General features: G+C 37.6%; 1 pseudogene; it reads right to left on the reverse strand.

The window, feature by feature from the left end:
* Positions 1-5,697: 5,697 nt before the first annotated feature.
* Positions 5,698-6,317, reverse strand: LOC114622576 (annotated as a pseudogene).
* Between the last annotated feature and the right edge of the window lie 3,135 nt (positions 6,318-9,452).

A 9,452-nucleotide genomic window follows, 5' to 3' on the forward strand; every position in this document is an offset into this window, starting at 1 on the left:
AAAACCAAATAACCTAATTTAAAAATAGGATGCATATCTAGTTAAGGAGTTCTCAGATATGTTCAAAGATGAAACACAAATAGATGAGAAAAAAAATACTGTTCCTCATCCTTACTCATTAGGGGAGTACAAATCAAAACTACTTTGAAATTTCATCAGTCTGATGTTTTGTTGGCTAAGATCAATAAAAAAAAATGGCAGCTCATGTTGGTAAGAATGTGAATTAAAGATAACACTCATCCATTGCTGGTGGGAGTGAAAAGGTGTACATTCACTATAGAATTCAATATGGTGTTTCCTCTGGAAGATGGGAATTGATCTGCCATGATACCCAGCTATACCACACTTGGACGTATACCCAAAGTATTCTATATTCTACCACAAAAAAACTCGTTCTGTCCTGTTCATTGCTGCCAGAAATTCATAATACCCAGAAATTAGAAATAGCCTAGATGTCTGTCAATGGATGAATAGATTTTTAAACATATAGTATATTTATACAATCAGCTGGAAGAAATGAAATTATAAAACTCACAGGTAAAGAGATGAAGTTAGGTAAAATCATCCTAAGTGAGATAATTCTAACCCAAATGACAAATGTGGTCTGTAACATGGGGAATGATTAGCTCATGTGTGGGCATGGGTATGGGTTCTTGAATCTTGTTGGGCTGTTGATTCCCATGGCTCCAATGAGACTGGAGCACAGGAATCTTGACTGAGTTTACTTTTCTAAACACCAGGTGAGCACAGCGGGGGTGGGGTGGGGTTGGGGGGGTGTTGGGAGAGTTCTCACTCAGCCTGTTAGTTCCAGTTCCAAGGGGGTGCACAGCTCTTGGATTGGGGATCTCTGGGCCAGGAGGTGGCCTCAAACCCTTGAGCTCTCAGACCGCTGAGAGGCAGCGGAAGGACCGAGCTGGGAGCATATGTGCACTCAACAGGCTGACCCACAGCCAAGAGAAACTGGGGGGGAGGAGAGAAGAAAGAGGCCCTGGCAGCACCCCATGGGAGGGACTCGATTATTGTACTCACTTAGCAGACTTGTCAGCCCTGCTTGCTTGCTTGAAGATGTGGGTCCCAATGGCTGGAACACAGAGAGGTCCTCTAGGCAGGAATTTAGGCATAGTGGCTGCAGCGGCTCAACATTAAAGGCCTTCTCCACATTTTCCCATGGCGGGCCCCAAACACAAGAGAATGTCCATGGTTCCAAAAGGATTTACTTTCATGGCAGATGGTAGATGGATCTGGATGTACCCCCGGTAAAACTCAGGGCAGACCCAAGTTAAGTAGGGAGGGAGAAGGGGGAAGGGTCTGGAGGAGAATGCTTAATTGGCTCCACCCTCTGGCCTTCAGGTATCTCTTTAGTATGTAAATCCCTCTAGGGTCTGAGGTTTGAAGTCATCCCCTCTACCTGTGCTCGTTGGGAGAGGCTGCAATGGCCTACATGACTGAACAGTGTAAGTCAAATGGAGATCTTAGACCTCATGTTAGGAGCCTGGATTCTGGGAGCACAGAGGAATGGATGCCTGTCCCTTGCAGGATCTTCGGGCTACTTCCAGCCAGCACTCTGCCAAAAACCAAGTCCTTTTTCATGGCCCGACACTGTAGTAGCTTCTATGTGGATGTTATCTGGTAAGTGTTTGATAACAATGCTACAATCTATATAACCATCAAGGCTATGTGTAGAATAAGGGTCTTGTGGGAGGAAAATCATGGACAGATAGGGCAGGGGAGAAGGAATGGGAGGATTTAACAGTAAGGGGAAGAGAAGAGTGGGTAAGGAAGAGAATAGATGGACATGCAGCTAAAAACAGACGCCATTTGGAACATGATATGGAAACCCACTACAGGAGAAACCTTAAAATATCATACATATATGAAAGAAATTCAAGCAGGATCAACAAATAACAGAAAAGACAAAGACTGAAACTAGATATCCCTTTCCACCAAATGAAATATTCAGTGCCAAGAGTGGGTTACATATAATCAAGTTGTTTGCTGAAGTAGCCCAGGGGAAACCCTATACATCTCATGGTATTGCTAAGGTTTTTACTTGCTCTCTTAAAACTGTTGATAAGACTCTATTGCTGAAGATAATACCCACACAACTCATTAAAAATGACTGCCAGCTACCTAAAGCCTTCGCCATTATAATCTAGTTTTCAATACTGAAATGTAGTGGAAGATATTCTGTATACTATCAGAGGAGAAAGGTAAACTCAAACTCACCTACAAGCCCTTCTGTCTGCAATGATGACTTGCCTGCAAGATGTACTGGTGTAATAGTTGTGCAAAGCTTGTTAGAGTTGTCAACCAATATATAATTGGATTTAAGGCCCACTGCATGAGAAGGAACCCATCACTATCACTGCTAGGGTGGTCAAGAACCTGAGACTAGATAGTTTATTGACCTCGGAGGAAATAAAATGCTGTCCTTCTGCTAAAGAAACATAGCAAGAAAATGACTATGATTATTGTCTAGCAAAGTCATCATCAGAGAAGCTTCTTCCTACAATAGATGGTATCAAATACAGGGACATGCAATTACACAATGTGTAGATAGTGAGGTATCTCTGAACACTCAGTTCTAAATTATATGTCTCCAGCAAAATCTTTCCTTCTAGGATCAGGAAATTCTGGAAAAGGAGGTAAAAAGATTGTAAATCAGTGTAGATGACAACACTAATGAAACAAGGCCTTCTAGACACAACAGAACTGGTATATATAGTAACTTACATAGACACTGGCCTTATACAAGGTGCCTGCAAAGGTCTAAGCCAGATGGGGTTTTAGCATTGACAGGGAAAGTTGACATAAGCCTCAATGTATAACCCAGAAGCTATCTACAACTGAATCTTGGTTTTAAAGAAAAAAATCAATTTTTGCCCACTAAATTTCCCTAAATACACAAACTACATATGAGTCTAGGACCCTTCCTCAACAATAACTGGCTAATATCAGAGAAACTTAGCAGTATTTTTGGAAATTTGTTTGTTTGTTTGTCTTATAAAGGCTTGTTTGGAAATTTTATTTTACCCTTTCAGGTCTTTTGCTTCTATATTATGGATTTTATTTTGTGTTTTTATGGTTTTTCCATGTGTGTGACTGCATGTCTCTGTATCTGTATGTGTTTCTAGCGCTTTTTCTTTGGCTTTTTTTTCCTGTTTGTTTGTTTTGTTCTATTCTGGTTTGTTTTAATTATTTATTTATCTATTTAACTGTTTTCTTTTACTAAAACAGATTTTCTCATTAAATATACCCTGATTGCAATTTTCCTAATCCTTCCAATCCACCCACTTCCCCTCCTGTCTAGTCCACTTCCTTTCTGTCTCTTATTAGAAGATACCAGGCTTCTAAGGGACAACAACCAAACATGACAAAATAAAATACAATAAGATGAAACAAAAACTATTATATTGAAATTGGATGTGGTAATCCAACAGAAGAACAAGAGAACCAAGAAAAGGAACAAGAATCAGAAACCTATTCTTTCTCATAGTCAGGCGTCCTATAAATATATTAAGCAAGTAGCTCCTACTGTAAACACAGATGACCTCATGTAGACCCTTATTAGCCCCATGCTTGCTGCTTCAGACTCTGTGAGCTCATATGTACCTTGCTTGATTGGTTCAGTGAGCCTTGTTCTCCCAGAGTTCCCTATTCCCTCTTCCTCTTATACTTTTTGATCCTCTTCTTTCAAGGGATTCTTTGAGCTTTGAGGGGAAGAAATGAAGGAAACATCCCATTTACAGCTATATGTTCCAAAGACCCTTTCTCCATGTATCTTTCTAATTATAGGTCACTCCATTTGTTCCTGTCTGCTGAAAGAGTAAGTTTCTCTGATGATGACTGAGCAAGACAGTGATCTATGAATATAACACAATATCATTAGGAATGAATAGATAGATAGATAGATAGATAGATAGATAGATAGATAGATAGATAGATAAAAATGTTTGGTTTTACCCTGTCTCTGGGCTATCTAGTCTCTGGTTCTTGGTCATCAAGGTACTATTGGGATCCATCTAGTGAAGTGGACCTAAAATCAAATCAGACATTGTTTGGATTCTCCTACAAGTTCTTTGCCACTGTTTGTTGCTCTAGCATATCTTTCAGGGAGGACAGATTGTAGGTCAAAGGTTTTGTATCTGGGCTGGTGATTATGTTTCTCTTGCTTGATACTAGCCTGTAAGTATTTTCCCATATTAAAGACACTAGAACATAGGGGTTAAGGCTTCACATAAGCTCCAATCTTATATTCAATGAACTGGGTGGCTGTTGTCCTTCATAATGAGGCCATGCTGTCAGTTTGCAAAGCCTAAGCTGTTGTCTGGTTTGTTGGGGGATTTCTATGTAACCTACAGCAAGGTAAGCCTTACTTTAGATATGTTTGAACCAAATTAGATTACATTATATAAATTTTCTACATGAAACATTATCTGAAAATTTTCAATGTATGATCTTGTACATTTTTTCCTGCATTTCCCCCTTTGTTTTGACCCTTAACTATGTGTCACTTTTGGTTTGATGATGTTAGTTTGAGTCAGTCCTCTCTACAGTAAACCATTACAATGAGTAGACAACATCCATTTTAAATAGATACCAACTTGCCAGGAAATGATGCAAACAATCTTGAGCACTTAACTCTCTTTATTCATCTTTTCTAGTTTTTAAAATACTGCCTCCTGTTTCCCTGACATAAGAGTGTGTATGAGCTCCCCATCCTCTACAAAGGCCATATCGCTATTCTCCCATTGCCTTCATCTCTCCTGTCTCTGCTTGGATGCCATATATTTGAACATCACTGATATTTAACTCTGAGCTTTGCTTACTAAAACCTATTTTAACAATGCTGGTTTATATCTACCATTGCATTTGTTTTTCTAATTACTTACATATGTTTTCTTTTCTTTTATTTTAACTCTCCAGGATCATATTTGTTTTAGTTATTGCTGTTTCTAGGACCTATACAATGACTGACATTTCCAAATACTTACTCAAGGAGTTTATTGTTAATCAACATCACCACCTATATTAGTTAAATTTTAAAATCAGAGCTCTGAACTTCATCTGCTTACAGAGTATTTGAATTCTATCCACTTACTCTCAGTTTGTCTCACAGTAAGACAATTTAAAAATATCTTTAAAAACCAGGAGAGAGCATAATGAAGTTGATGCCCCAAGGGCAATTTGAACAAAAAATATGAGTCTCTGTGTTATGAGCAACTTGTCATATTTTAAACATTTTACAATTTTTTATGCTGAAGAGAGTTTCTTCCTTCTATTTTCTTGCATATGCCAAAAGCAAAGTTTAGTGTTACTGTTATTGCTGTAGCTTTGGTTTATTGCCAAGGCATAAATATAATTTGAAAATCAGATGTAGATAATGGTTAATTTGTTGTTTGCATGAGAATAAAGTTCAGAACAGACCTAATATTTTATTTATATATATGTATATATATTATAATATATGCATATATGCATAATTTATATATACATATAATATATATACAAAAACATATTATATATATGTTTGAGATACAACAGGTAGTATTCTTAAAATTAGTTTTAATTTAACTGACATATATATTTTCAACTGATATATATATATATTTGCTGTTTGAGATACAATAGGTAGTATTCATTTTTTTAAAATATAGAACAACAAACACCGCTACTATATAGGCTATGAATGATGGTTTATTTGCCTTTCTGGACTTTCATCTTCAACAGATAGAACTCTAGCTCCTTGCCTTCTAGTGCACAACCATCTCCTCTGCCACACTGGCCTGGTCTTGAGGCAATACAGGTGAAAATCTTGCCCTTCTGGAACTTCTTCTCCAAAAGACTGCTGAAATTCTTTTTCCTTTCACTGTATTTCTTTTGAATTTTCTTTGATCATTTTTTGTTTAAAATCTCTTCCTTCTCCGAAGTCAGCTTGGCCCACTTCTTGTAGCCCAGGAGCAGTGTGTTGTGAGACTTGTACCACTGCTAGTATGGTGTGCTGTCAACAAGCACAATGCAGTTCTTCACTAGAGTCTTGATTCCAACCAGCTCATTAATGGATGCATTGTAGACACCATCAATGAACCTTGTTTTGCGAGTACAACACTCAGAGCCCCAAGGAAAGTTCCCACATCCAATCTCATGGCATGGTACATCTTATTGCCTCCTCCAACTCAGACTGTGTGTATGAGCGAAAAGCCACTCATAGTGTTGGCAGCAGGACATTCCAGCTAATACTTCCATTTCTTGTGAAAGGGCTTTCTCTTACTTCCTATCTTGCTGTGCTTGTGCAAGTTGTCTTAAGAGATGCCCATCGCTCAGTGCTGGCTGGAAAGAGGAAGCAAAAAGCTTCAAGGTTCAGTTTCTAAAATGATAGGTAATATTCTTAAAATTAGTTTTAATTTTAACTGAAATATACATTCAACACTCACACACACATACATTTTTGTCTGTGTATCTGGTTATTAGCTGTTAAGTCAATGATAATCAAGCTATAATCCATAGAACTACAGAAGTTAGGGATAGAGGAAGGGACTAAGTAGGAGCAGATAATTCTCCCTGAGAAAAGGAAATAAAATAGTTATGAAGGGATGAGGTGTGATGGAATGTGAGGATCAATTGGAAGCAGGTAGGTGGGGGCAGAGGAGAGATTATAAAGACAGCTAATATTCTATTAAGGACCATTTAACTGATCCTATGGAAAACTAATGCAAGAGGAGCTTCCTTAAATATCTCTATATCTATCTATCTATCTATCTATCTATCTATCTATCTATCTATCATCTATCTATCCAAAGGAGATCTAAATGAAATTGCCAAATAATGGGGGTATAGAGCCCTAACTGAACATCTGTGGTCACCAAATTAAGCATCTAGTACCAGTACTGCATTGCATCTAATTGAATTTTTGACCAAGAGGTTTATATAGGAACCTCCAAACAATCCTTGCTGTTGTAAACAGCATAGGTTGTTCTCCATAAATTGATGAAAAGCAAAACTCCATTAATGTAGACATCTCATACACAACTCATTGAACATGGAGAAGTTGAGCTTGAGCCTACATAGAGCCTTCATCTTCGCATGCTACTGTTGTTGGTAAAGGAAGATTTTCTGCCAAATAATATGGGAGAATTGTAAACACCAACCCAGCCAACAAACCTTTGATGCACACAAATGTGCCCTCTCTGCAAGATATGACATTGCAGAACATATAGGAGTACGCAACCAATATCTGATTTGACTTAAGACCCACACCACAACGTGGAACTCAGACCTGACACTGCTTAGTTGATAATCTGACACTAGATAGTCCAGGAGCCTAAGGTAAAAACAAGATACCTTTAAAAAGTGGCAATAAAATAATTCCTAATGACACTGTACCATACTCATAGATCAGTGCCTTGCTCAGTCATTATCAGAAAAGCTTCCTCCTGAGTTAGATGGAGACAAATACAGAGACCCATTGCTAGCCAATATGCAGAGAATGGGAGACCTTGAAACACTTAGCCCTAAATTGAATGTCTCCTTCAGGTGAACCATCTTGGGATGGGAAACCCCATGGAAGAAGAAGCAAAAAGAGTAAGATATAGAGGGGATGAATGACACCAAGAAAACAAAACCCCCTAAATCAGTGGTTCTCAACTTGGTGGTCATGACCTTTTGGGGGTTACAAATAAGATATCTTCCTATGAAATATTTACATTATTATTCATAATAGTAGAAAAGTTATAGTTGTGAAGGAGCAACAAAATAATTTTATGGCTGAAGTCACAACTACATGGTTGAGAACCACAGCTCAACATTACTATCTCTCTTAAGAACTCCAAGAAACTGAGGCATGCACAGGGCCTGCATTGGTCTGCACCAGATGGGAGCCTTGAGCTTAAAGGAGAAGTGGACACAGTCTTTCATAACTAACTTATAAGCAATCTCCAACTGATAACTAACAGTAAATGAAACTTGAGTTTCCTCTAAAGGAGTCTTACTGGGGAAGAAAACCTATTCTTAAGCATAAGCTAGCTGCCCAGTAGTCAATGCCAACAGAAAATGAACTCAATAGCACCTTTGGAGGTTCCTTGTCTCATGAAGTCATGTTGGAGTTTTTCCTCTCCTTTTAAAAAAATCTTTTATTTATTATTTTTAAAATTTTTTTGTTAGATATGTTTATCATATATACTCTTCCTTTTTACACCAGAGATTCTTTGGGAATATATTATGGTTTCCAGTTTAGTGGTTTTTATGGGACTCCTAAGAGTGTTTCTTGTGCCTTCTCTTGGGCGTATTTCATTCTGCTTGTTTGCTTTGTCCAATTCTACTGTGTTAGTTTTAATAATATTGATCTGGATGGGAAGGAAGATATACAGAAATTGGAAAGAGAGAGGGAAAACCATAATAAGGACTAACTATACAAGAAAAATTATATTTCAATAAAAAGAAATATATAAGTACAAAATAAAGAAATTTCAGTATCTCCCGAGTTAAATTCTTTGTTGAAGCTCACTCTGCCGTGAAGTTTTACTTTCTTCAGCAAAATAGGCATACATTCAGGAAGAATTTTTTTCCTTTCTACTTTGTCTATTGTTCATTCATTTAGTCAAGTAGCTCCTGAGTAATCTGAATCTGTTTTGTCAAAGCCTTCTGTAAGTGACCTCAGCTGCAGATATTTTGCATACTTCATTGGCATTAATCATCGTAGGCAGAAAAATGGAAACCTCTATAACTTTAAAAAAAATTGATGCATTGTTTACTAAGTCCATTTGTGAATACAAACCTCTTCATTTTCATGTAGGGACAGAAATTGTTGTGCTTTATATTCACAGACCAAGTAAAGCAAATACATTTACGTTGTGCCAACACATTCTTCAGTTACATGCAAAGCCTTCTATATTTTTCACAGTTTTGTAATTTATTCCAAAGTACATGTGTAAACAGTGCTATAACCTTTGAAGTAGGAAATTTGTCTCCAGGTAATATTTCCATCCTGTCAGAGGCACCCAGCTAAGTGATATTGATGGGACTTTAATGATAGAAATTAATTACAGGGTTGAGTTGTTTCTCACCATTGTGTGCCACAGTGTTGTCACATTGCTTTCAGCTCCATTGCTCCCTGCCACTTGTCTCTCAAGAAACTTTTGGCTGTAATTGAGGTGTGTGCATGTTTATCTCAGCTCGAACATATGTGTGTCGGGCAGCTTGGGAGAAGCATTTATTTTGCTGATCCCAGAGTGTGATGACTGTCTTATGTTTTTAGATCAACTTATTTCACAAATTCTTGTTTCCAGACATTATTTTAGTGAAGAGCACATTCAAAACACTAAACAAAGGAACCGATAGTGGTTGCTGGCCATTTATTAAACAGAATAAAGCTAACATGAAATTTGCTAAGATTTGAAGTGTTATATTGATAGTATCACATATCAATCAATGAGTTATGTTAATGTGTTCACTTG

This window comes from Grammomys surdaster, unplaced genomic scaffold (assembly GCF_004785775.1).
Source record: "Grammomys surdaster isolate TR1022 unplaced genomic scaffold, NIH_TR_1.0 190, whole genome shotgun sequence".
In the NCBI taxonomy this organism is placed as follows: Eukaryota; Metazoa; Chordata; class Mammalia; order Rodentia; family Muridae; genus Grammomys; species Grammomys surdaster.